This window comes from Lactuca sativa, chromosome 3 (genome assembly GCF_002870075.4).
Source record: "Lactuca sativa cultivar Salinas chromosome 3, Lsat_Salinas_v11, whole genome shotgun sequence".
NCBI lineage: Eukaryota > Viridiplantae > Streptophyta > Magnoliopsida > Asterales > Asteraceae > Lactuca > Lactuca sativa.
The window spans coordinates 218,964,642-218,976,635 of record NC_056625.2 but is presented as its reverse complement, the minus strand read 5'-3'; the positions used below and the strand labels follow the sequence as shown (position 1 = coordinate 218,976,635).

Here is an 11,994-nt window from a genome sequence, read left to right as displayed (position 1 = left end):
TGAGCTTGGTGATGATCTTCGTTCTTCTGAGAAGAAATGTGAGTTGCTGGCATCCGAGAAGAACATTCTTGACGAGGCTAGGGCTGCATTGGAAACTAAGGTCGACTCTCTCACACAAATGAATGAAGGTTTAATGATCCAGGTTGAAAGTCTTGAGCGTGATGTTGTCGATCGCGACAAGCTTGTATCGTCACTGCAGTCAGATGTGGACGCTGCTCGGCGAGACTTGGATTGGTTGTTGCACGTCGGTGTTGTTCGTATTGTTGATAAACTGATAGAGCACCCTGACTTTACCAACGCCATCAGTCTTATCCGCCATGCTACGTACATGGCTGGGGTTGAGTCTGTTTAGAAGACTTCAGGTGGCGGTGGGAGTGGGGAGGCGGTTGTTGGTGCGTCTCCTGTTGGTCTCGTGGTTAGTATAAATGATGCTCTTTTGTCATTCGCTAGTATGGATCATGCAAATCTGTTAGGTTTGGGGGAGGTGGGTATTGAAGGTTTGCGGGAGTTATGCTCCTTTGGTGGTTCAGAGGGTACGCCTGAGAGTATTGTAGTTCATGAGATGGTGCTGGTGACGGGTGCTGATATAGAAGGTGATGTTAAGGATCATGGGTCTGGTGGTGGTGAGCGTGATTTTGGGGCGAGTGCGGGTGATGGCAACGTTAGTGAAGTTGTTGTGGATGATGGAGAAGGCGATGGTGGGGTGGTTGGGGAAAATGCTGGAAAGAGTGTTGGGGAGGAGGCTGTGGCAAGTGAGAAGGATGTTCGTGGGGATGGTCTGGAGTCGTAAGGTTTCTCTCTTTCTGTTAGTTTAGTATGTGATGTTTTGCCTTGTAATGTTTGAACTTCTAAATAGTATTTCGCTTTCCTGGATGTATATTTGGCCTGTTTTAGGCATTATCTATTGTCTACCTGTTTTGTTTTGTGTTTGGCTTGCTCGTTTACTGTGCACTATTCAGGATATACAGCGCCTTGATCTACCGGGCACTTTGCTTTGCCCTTGCTACCATTGACACACTAAGTGTCCATATTGGAGGCACTTAACATCCATGATTGGATTTCGCATGTAATTATTCAATCATTACACTAATACGCTAAGTATACAAAAATCAGCAATTGCATTATCATTTCATTAACCGCGGGTTTTTTGAATACACTAAGTGTTGAACTCATGACGCTTAGCATGGTATTTTTAAATACACTAAGTATTGGACTAATGTCTCTTAGCATGGAATTATATATACACTAAGTATTGAACTCATGTCTCTTAGCATGGAATTTTAAATACACTAAGTATCAGGTTCATGTCATTTAGCATGAACAAATATACTCTAAGTATTCTGGGTGCGATACACTCAATGAGACGTCAACCAACTGGGGGCGGAGCATATTATTTCATGAACTGCACTTGGGTCCCTAAACTTGGGGGATTCAGAGAGGTAGTTGTAACAGCCCGGATCTCCAGGTATTTTATTGTTTTAATATTTTGAGTTTTGAGAAGGGACTCGGCGAGTTGGAGCTCAGACTCGCCGAGTAGGGTCGCGATTCTGGACGCGGGATTCGTTCGGACTCGGCGAGTCCAGGATATGGACTCGGCGAGTCCACGCTGTTTAATGAAACCCTAATTTCTCGGGTTTGGGACCTATTTAAATGGCCTTATGGCCGTCATTTGCATCCATCAGTCCATAGAGAGAAACCCCAAAAGTGCTTTAGCGATTTGAGAGTGAAAGGAGGCACTTCTTGACATTTGTGAGTTGTTTAGCAAAGAAGAAGGAGGCTCTAGCCAAGAGGAGGCAAAGGAGACGGCTATTTGGTGGATTTGAAGCTTGACCCTTCAATCTAAAGGTATGATTTCGACTCATCTCCTGTTTTGTGAAGTATAATCGATTTTAGGGTTTCTTGTGGCCTTGTTGAGTTGATTTGATGACCAAATAGTCCCATGCTAGTGATGAGACTTCGGATCTGGATCCATAGAGGTCCAGAGAGCCTCATTCTTCAAGCTTTATAGAGAACAATGGAGGCCATGACCTTGTGTAGTGAGATTTGTTGAAGATTCTTCATAATTGGTCATATAGAGGTTGTTAATGCATCAAGACTAGGACTTTACGTGATGAATCAGTCTAGGAGGGCCAGATCTATGAATTGTTGGAATGGATCTGACCTTAGAAGCGAGTTTGGGTGATTGCATGGAATGGACTCGCCGAGTCCGATGAGCAGACTCGGCGAGTAGCTTGAAGATTGCCTCGGACCGGCCAGTGAGTGGTCCGGACGAGTCAGGAGTTGACCCAATGAGTCAGGGCGAGTTAGAGAGGATTGTCATGTGGTCTGAGTCGAGCTGGGACTCGCCGAGTCGTTCTTGAGACTCGGCGAGTTGGGTCGGGGTGGTCCCGCGATTCTTCCAGGTGGAACTCGTCGAGTCAGGGGGAGTACTCGACGTGTAGAAAGGGAATTCTAGAGAGTTGGTGAGAACGTCTAGACTCGCCGAGTTGCCGCGGGCACTCGCCGAGTCCGGTCAAAGTTGACCGTTGACCGTTGACCGTTGACCTGTGTTGACTTCTTAGGGATAGTCAACCTTAGAGATAAAAGTGTTAATTAGAGTCTTGTGATGTTATAGGAGGATTAGAGCTCGGAGGATCGAGCACGAGGGATTTCCAGGGATCGCGAGATACCGAGACACGCGAGGTGAGTCTTCTCACTATACCTTATCTTGAGTCGGTAATCAGAGTTATGTGTTAGTGCATGTATGTTACGTGTATGTTATGTGTTGTACTGCATTATTTCTATGTGATTTATGCTGTGCATGTTTATAGAGTTGGAACCGGAAGGTTCACGGAGTTAGAACCTGAGGGTTCACAGAGTTGGGTGCACGGACCCATAGAGTTATGGCCTCGAGTGGCTAATATGTGTTTTATGTGTGGTATTTTGGGGAACTCACTAAGCTTTGTGCTTACAGTGTTAGTGTTGTTGTTTCAGGTACGAGCGATGACCGAGGGAAGGCGCCGACTTGATCTGTACACACGTAGAGGAATTTGATATAATTATGTGACCTTGGGATTTGTATGATACATATTGGAATTTGAAATTTGATGTTTTATGAAATTAAGAGAGAAATGTTTTTATAAATTGTGAAAAATAAATTTTAAAATTTTCGGTGTTACAAGTTGGTATCAGAGCCTTGGTTTGAGGGATTCGAGTACACCTTCGGGCGTATTTGAACTCAAACTGAGGATTTGAGATGTATTTTCAAAAAGAGTAAAAGATTTTCGAAAAACGCAGAGCAAGAGATGTGTGTACGATCAGTCAGCGCCCGAACGGTGATTTCCCAAAATACCTTTTTATATTATGTGATATTGATATTGATATGATGTATCCGCATGCTAGAGTAGGCTAGGTATTGCTATTAGGACTAGAGTGGCCTGATGTGTGATACCTTAGCCTAGGGAGAGGTGAGCTGCTATGAGATGCTTGAGAGTGAGTAGGTAGCAGCAAGGGACTTATGAGAGATCTATTAGAGAGTAGTCTATGCATGATAAAGTACTTGAGACCTGGGATCCAAAGAGAAGGACTTGGAGTGTATTCTGGTGCGGTGCGGACAGTAGTATTGGGCCCGTACTACTGGAAGCACCGGAGCAGTGTGCAGCCTAAGTCAGAATCTTTGGAATGCCAAGAATCAAGGAGAAAAGAGTTGTCGAGTGTGAGCATACTCGTGTGGATTCTAATTTATCGTATGTTGTATTTCAGAGGTAGATCATGGTGAGGACACGTTTGATGCCCGAGAGCAGTGGTACCAGTGAGGAGGAGATCCGCCGGATCATTCAGGAGGAGGTGGCTGCGGCCATCAGGGCAGAGATACCGGAGATGTTTGGGTCTATAAAGACCACCTTGATTGAGACGTTTGATGAGCGTTATGCCGCTCTTTCTGAGGCTGCTGCTGCAGCGGCTACCGCAGCGATTGCTGCTGCGAGGCCACAGGGTGGGGATGCGTTGCTGTTCCGTGAGTTCAGCAACACAAAACCACCAGAGTTTGATGGTACTCAGGATCCGGTGGCAGCTATGAGGTGGATATCTGATATTGAGGGGTGTTTCTTCACTTGCTCGTCTCCTGAGCATTTGAAGGTACGGTTCGCGCTGAACCAGCTTCGCTTGGGAGCGAAGGACTGGTGGAAGTTTGTGACAGCGCATTATTCGCCTGCTGAGCTTTCTGCGGTGACCTGGGAGAGGTTCACCACTATGTTTCGGGATGAGTACGTTCCCCAGGTGGAGAGGGAGCGTTTAGCACAGGAGTTTCTGACCCTCAAGCAGGGTACTGAGTCTGTCACAGCGATCACGAGGATGTTCCACGAGAGGGCGATGTTCTGCCCTGAGCACGTGTCCACTGAGCAGGCACGTATGAGCCGCTACTTGAGCATCTTGAGGAGGGATATTCGGGAGTTCGCTGCGAACTCCTCGTACCGGACATTTGCCGAGCTTCAGGCAAATGCCCGGAAGAGGGAGATTGAGCTTGAGACCCAGGCCAGGGAGGAGGCAGAGTCTCAGGGGAGGGATCGGCGACCGGCGTTGTCGCAGCCGGCCGCCAAGCGGGCCAAGCCTGCTGATCCCAGACCAGGGAGCCAGAAGGGCCGCACTTGCGGAAAGTGCGGCAAGGGTCATGACGGAGTCTGCCGAGCAGGATCTTGCTACAAATGTGGTAAGGAGGGGCACATGGCCAAGGACTGCCCCAAGGGGTTTGCAGTGTGCTTTCACTGCAACCAGACCGGACACCGGAAGGCCGAGTGTCCGCAGTTGCGCGGAGCATCTCAGGGGTCTGCTCCTGCCGCCACCAGAGTTACAGAGAGTCGGCCTGTGAAGGCCGAGACGCCGAGAGCTCGAGGGAGAGCCTTCCAGCTGACTGCAGAGGAGGTCCGCGCTGCGCCCGATGTTGTGGCTGGTATGTTTCCTTTCGTGTATTTATTTTGTCATATGATGTTATGCTTATATTATGTTATGTGTAGGTACTTTTCTTGTGAATTCCGTACCTGCTTTAGTGTTATTTGACTCGGGTGCGAGTCGGTCTTTTGTATCTTTGGCTTTTAGCCGGCATATCAGTGCTAGTCGTGAGGCACTGAGTCGGCCTCTGAGAGTCTCCATAGCTGATGATAGAGTGATTTGTGCCACAGAGGTTTTCCGGGGATGTGTGTTAGAGATCTTCGGGATTGAGTTTCCGATTGATCTGATTCCTATTGCGATGGGTGATGTTTGTGTCATTGTGGGCATGGACTGGTTGAGTCGATTCGGCGCGATTATCGACTGTGAGCGTCAGCTGGTGACTATACGAGATCCTAGTGGGGGAGTTCTTTCGGTGTACGGTGAGGGTACACGTTCGGGATCAGCCTTTTGTTCGGCCGCCAGGGCGAGGCAGTGCCTACAGCAGGGCTGTAAGGGTTTTGTGGCGTATGTGATGGATACGCGAGCGACTTCCGAGAGACCGAGTTCAGTTGGGGAGGTACCGGTGGTATGCGAGTTTCCAGATGTCTTTCCCGAGGAGCTGCCGGGAGTACCTCCTGTGAGGCAAGTAGAGTTTGGTATTGATTTGGTTCCGGGGGCTGCGCCTATAGCTAAGGTGCCTTATCGTCTTGCACCTCCAGAGATGCAAGAGTTATCCTCGCAGCTTGAGGAGTTGCTGGGGAAGGGATTTATTCGGCCGAGCAGCTCGCCGTGGGGAGCACCTATTCTGTTTGTCAAGAAGAAGGATGGTTCACACCAGATGTGTATTGATTACCGGGAGTTGAACAAGCTGACGATCAAGAACCGTTACCCGTTGCCGAGGATCGACGATTTATTTGATCAGTTGCAGGGAGCATCTTGGTTTTCCAAGATCGATTTGAGGTCGGGATATCATCAGGTGAGAGTGCGAGATGAGGACGTCCAGAAGACAGCTTTCAGGACGCGTTATAGGCATTATGAGTTTGTGGTGATGCCTTTTGGGCTCACTAATGCCCCGGCGGTGTTCATGGATCTCATGAACAGGGTATGTAGGCCGATGTTGGATCGGTCGGTGATTGTATTTATCGATGATATTCTGGTGTATTCGAGATCTAGGGAGCAGCATGAGGAACATTTGAGGGAGGTCCTTGGGGTACTGAGATCGGAGAAGCTTTATGCAAAGTTCTCCAAGTGTGATTTCTGGTTACGAGAGGTCCAGTTCCTAGGACATCTCGTTAATCAGGAAGGGATTCTGGTCGATCCGGCCAAGGTCGAGGCGGTGATGGGTTGGGAGGTGCCAAAGTCACCCTCTGAGATCAGGAGCTTCCTTGGATTAGCAGGGTATTATCGGAGATTTATCAAGGATTTCTCCAAGATCGCAGTGCCGCTCACCAGGTTGACCCGGAAGGGTGTTGCATTCTCATGGGGTCCCGAGCAGCAGACCTCCTTTGAGACACTTCGCCAGAGGTTGTGCGAAGCCCCGGTATTAGCCCTTCCGGAAGGGATGGAGGATTTTGTAGTATATTGTGATGCATCGATTTTGGGGTTGGGTGCGGTATTGATGCAGAGGGGTCATGTGATAGCATATGCATCGAGGCAGCTGAAGCCTCATGAGACGAAGTATCCCACGCATGATCTAGAGTTGGGGGCAGTAGTGTTCGCCCTCAAGATTTGGCGCCACTACTTATATGGGGTTCGATGTACGATATACACGGACCATAAGAGCCTGAAGTACTTGATGGATCAGCCCAATCTAAACATGCGTCAGAGGAGGTGGTTAGATGTGGTTAAGGATTATGATTGTGAGATCCTGTACCACCCGGGCAAGGCCAACGTGGTGGCCGATGCGTTGAGCCGCAGGGCGGAGAGCACTCCATTACGAGATGTATGTTTGAGATTGACCCTGATAGCTCCGGTATTGGATGCCATCCGTGGGGCACAGGCCGAGGCTGTGCAGCCGGAGATGCAGAAGAGGGAACGGGTCGTTGGGTTGGTTTCAGAATTCGTTACGGATGGGCGAGGGCTTATGACTTTTCAGGGTCGGATTTGGGTACCGTTTGTGGGTGGTTCGCGCACTTCCTTGATGGAGGAGGCACATCGTTCGAAATTTTCGATCCATCCGGGGGCTACGAAGATGTATTTGGATTTGAGGAGAGAGTATTGGTGGCCCTGTATGAAGAGGGACGTCGCATGGTTTGTTGAGAGGTGCTTGACCTGCCGTAGGGTTAAGGCCGAGCACCAGAGACCGCATGGCAAGTTGCAGCCATTGGAGGTTCCCGAATGGAAATGGGAACAGATCACTATGGATTTCATCACCAAATTGCCGAGAACTGCTAGGGGAGTTGATGCAATTTGGGTGATTGTGGATAGGCTGACGAAGAGCGCTCACTTCCTTGCCATCAGTGAGAGTTCTTCAGCAGAGAAGTTGGCAGAATTATATGTGAGAGAAGTGGTATCTCGGCATGGGGTGCCGATCTCGATTGTTTCAGACCGTGATGTGCGCTTTACTTCCAGATTCTGGAAGAAATTTCATGAGGAGTTGGGTACTAGACTGCATTTTAGTACAGCATATCATCCCCAGACAGACGGTCAGAGTGAGCGGACGATTCAGACGCTTGAGGACATGCTTCGAGCATGTGTGTTGGATTTCGGGGGTAGCTGGGATGCGTATCTACCCTTGGCAGAGTTTTCCTACAACAACAGCCATCATTCGAGCATTGGTATGCCACCCTTTGAGCTGTTGTATGGTAGGAGGTGTCGGACCCCCATTTGCTGGGGAGAAGTTGGGCAGAGAGTGATGGGCAGTACCGAGATCGTGCTTCGGACGACAGAGCAGATTCAGCAGGTCAGACAGAGGTTATTGACCGCCCAGAGTCGACAGAAGAGTTATGCAGACAGACGCCGGTCCGAGCTTGAGTTTCAGGTCGGCGACTTCGTTCTCCTGAAGGTCTCTCCTTGGAAAGGAGTGATTCGATTCAGGAAGAGGGGCAAGTTGGGGCCCCGGTATATTGGGCCATTTCGTGTGATTGCGAGGGTAGGTCGGGTAGCCTATCGTTTGGAGTTGCCAGCAGAGTTGGGGCAAATCCACGATACTTTTCATGTGTCGCAATTGAGGAAATGTATTGCCGATGAGTCGGCAGTAGTTCCATTAGAGGATATTCAGGTGGATGCGAGCCTGAATTATGCCGAGAGACCAGTAGCCATCAGAGATCGGAAGATCAGGGTTCTGAGGAACAAGGAGGTACCTTTGGTGTTGGTTCAGTGGCAACACCGGAAGGGATCAGAGATGACCTGGGAGCCGGAGCGCGAGATGCGGGCTCAGCATCCGGAGTTATTTTAGAGCGAGACTTCGAGGGCGAAGTCTAATCCTAGTGGGGGAGAATTGTAACAGCCCGGATCTCCAGGTATTTTATTGTTTTAATATTTTGAGTTTTGAGAAGGGACTCGGCGAGTTGGAGCTCAGACTCGCCGAGTAGGGTCGCGATTCTGGACGCGGGATTCGTTCGGACTCGGCGAGTCCAGGATATGGACTCGGCGAGTCCACGCTGTTTAATGAAACCCTAATTTCTCGGGTTTGGGACCTATTTAAATGGCCTTATGGCCGTCATTTGCATCCATCAGTCCATAGAGAGAAACCCCAAAAGTGCTTTAGCGATTTGAGAGTGAAAGGAGGCACTTCTTGACATTTGTGAGTTGTTTAGCAAAGAAGAAGGAGGCTCTAGCCAAGAGGAGGCAAAGGAGACGGCTATTTGGTGGATTTGAAGCTTGACCCTTCAATCTAAAGGTATGATTTCGACTCATCTCCTGTTTTGTGAAGTATAATCGATTTTAGGGTTTCTTGTGGCCTTGTTGAGTTGATTTGATGACCAAATAGTCCCATGCTAGTGATGAGACTTCGGATCTGGATCCATAGAGGTCCAGAGAGCCTCATTCTTCAAGCTTTATAGAGAACAATGGAGGCCATGACCTTGTGTAGTGAGATTTGTTGAAGATTCTTCATAATTGGTCATATAGAGGTTGTTAATGCATCAAGACTAGGACTTTACGTGATGAATCAGTCTAGGAGGGCCAGATCTATGAATTGTTGGAATGGATCTGACCTTAGAAGCGAGTTTGGGTGATTGCATGGAATGGACTCGCCGAGTCCGATGAGCAGACTCGGCGAGTAGCTTGAAGATTGCCTCGGACCGGCCAGTGAGTGGTCCGGACGAGTCAGGAGTTGACCCAGTGAGTCAGGGCGAGTTAGAGAGGATTGTCATGTGGTCTGAGTCGAGCTGGGACTCGCCGAGTCGTTCTTGAGACTCGGCGAGTTGGGTCGGGGTGGTCCCGCGATTCTTCCAGGTGGAACTCGTCGAGTCAGGGGGAGTACTCGACGTGTAGAAAGGGAATTCTAGAGAGTTGGTGAGAACGTCTAGACTCGCCGAGTTGCCGCGGGCACTCGCCGAGTCCGGTCAAAGTTGACCGTTGACCGTTGACCGTTGACCTGTGTTGACTTCTTAGGGATAGTCAACCTTAGAGATAAAAGTGTTAATTAGAGTCTTGTGATGTTATAGGAGGATTAGAGCTCGGAGGATCGAGCACGAGGGATTTCCAGGGATCGCGAGATACCGAGACACGCGAGGTGAGTCTTCTCACTATACCTTATCTTGAGTCGGTAATCAGAGTTATGTGTTAGTGCATGTATGTTACGTGTATGTTATGTGTTGTACTGCATTATTTCTATGTGATTTATGCTGTGCATGTTTATAGAGTTGGAACCGGAAGGTTCACGGAGTTAGAACCTGAGGGTTCACAGAGTTGGGTGCACGGACCCATAGAGTTATGGCCTCGAGTGGCTAATATGTGTTTTATGTGTGGTATTTTGGGGAACTCACTAAGCTTTGTGCTTACAGTGTTAGTGTTGTTGTTTCAGGTACGAGCGATGACCGAGGGAAGGCGCCGACTTGATCTGTACACACGTAGAGGAATTTGATATAATTATGTGACCTTGGGATTTGTATGATACATATTGGAATTTGAAATTTGATGTTTTATGAAATTAAGAGAGAAATGTTTTTATAAATTGTGAAAAATAAATTTTAAAATTTTCGGTGTTACAGTAGTCATGAATGAAGCCCACAAGACGCGATACTCCATCCATCCAGGTTCAGACAAAATGTACTTGGATATTAAGTAACATTATTGGTGGCCTAACATGAAGGCAGGGATTGCCACCTATGTTAGCAAATGCCTTACTTGCGCTAAAGTAAAGGTGGAATATCAGAAGCCCTCAAGACTATTACAACAACCAGTAATTCCCGAGTGGAAATTGGAGAGGACTACTATGGACTTTGTGACCAAGCTACCCAAGTCATCAGATGGATTGGACACGATATGAGTAATAGTCGACAGATTGACGAAATCCGCTCATTTCCTGCCAATAAAAGAATCCTACAAGATGGAGAGGTTGACGAGGATATACATCAAGGAAATTGTGAGACTCCACGGAGTGCCAGTGTCTATCATCTCAGATAGAGATAGTAGATTCACTTCGCGTTTTTGGCAATCACTTCAAAAAGCTCTAGGAACACATCTCGACATGAGCACTGCTTATCATCCACAAACGGATGGTCAAAGCGAACGAACCATTTAGACACTTGAATACATGCTTCGCGCATGTGTGATAGACTTTGGGAAGTCATGGGATACCCACTTACCCTTAGTTGAATTCTCATACAACAACAGTTACCGTACGAGCATCAAAGTTGCTCCTTTCGAGGCGATGTATGGACGTAAATATAGCTCACCGTTGTGTTGGGCTGAGGTAGGTGACACCCAGCTAGCGAAAGAACTGACATCAGAGAAGACATTAACGGGACCGAAGATCATACGTGAAACAACAGAAAAGATAGTTCAAATCAGAGCTCGACTACAAGCATCACGCGACCGACAGAAGAGCTACACCAACAAACGGCAAAAGCCCTTGGAGTTTCAAGTCGGAGATCGGGTGTTGTTAAAAGTCTCTCCCTGGAAAGGGGTTATTCATTTTGGAAAATGGGGAAAATTGAATCCACGATACATTGGACCTTTCGAGATTCTTGCCCGAATTGGTCCAATGACGTATAGACTGCAGCTACCCGCTGAGCTCAGCAGTCTACACCCCGTGTTCCATGTTTCCAATCTAAAGAAGTGCTTATCCGATGAAACCCTCGTCATTCCCCTTGATGAAATAGAAATCAATGAGAATCTCCTGTTCATCGAACAACCAGTCAAAATCATGGACAGGGAGGTGAAGCGTACTAAGCAAAGTCGCATTCCAATTGTGAAGGTACGGTGGAAGGCGAAGCGTGGGCCAGAATTCACTTGGGAATGCGAAGACCAGATGAAGCAGAAGTACCCTCACCTATTCTCGCATTCTCAAATCTAGCTTACAAAAGAATTTCGGGACGACATTCCCTCTAACGGGGGGTGACGTCACAACTAGGAATTTTGATGCCTTGTAAACATCGAACAATGATAACAAATGTGAACCAACAATGTGAAAACATGTATGATACTTATTCAATAACAACAAAACTTCAATCAAACACTACAAATAGTCAACAAAGAATTAGAAACCCTAGAAATCCCGGTTTAAGTCCATTTTGGACTAGGATTTCCTTATTGGGCCCAATGGGCCAATAAGCTTCCAATTTGACTATCTTGGGCTTAGAACTCTTAAATGGGCTCTAACTAGACCCACTTCCATTTATTTTATTATTTTGGGCCATATTGGGCCTAGAATGAAATAAAACACCTTAATGGACCTTATTCGGCCATAACTAACCTAATTATCCCTAATAAGCCATAAAAATCATTTTTAGATTTATTTTGGGCCAAGAATCATTTAATTGGGCCATAATATGGATTAAACACCAAAGGCCCAAAATTTCATACTCTTTCTCTAATTCTCGGCCCAACCTCAAGCATTAAGAAAGAAGAGTTGACTTTCCATGCCACCTTATTTTTACATATTGGTCTTCCATGCAATTCATCCCATGTTCCCATGCACAC

General features: G+C 47.6%; 1 pseudogene; it reads left to right on the top strand.

Annotated features, from left to right (window-relative positions):
* The first annotated feature begins 451 nt into the window (after positions 1–451).
* Positions 452–11,994, top strand: part of LOC111888636 (uncharacterized) — a 45,674-nt pseudogene continuing 34,131 nt past the window's right edge.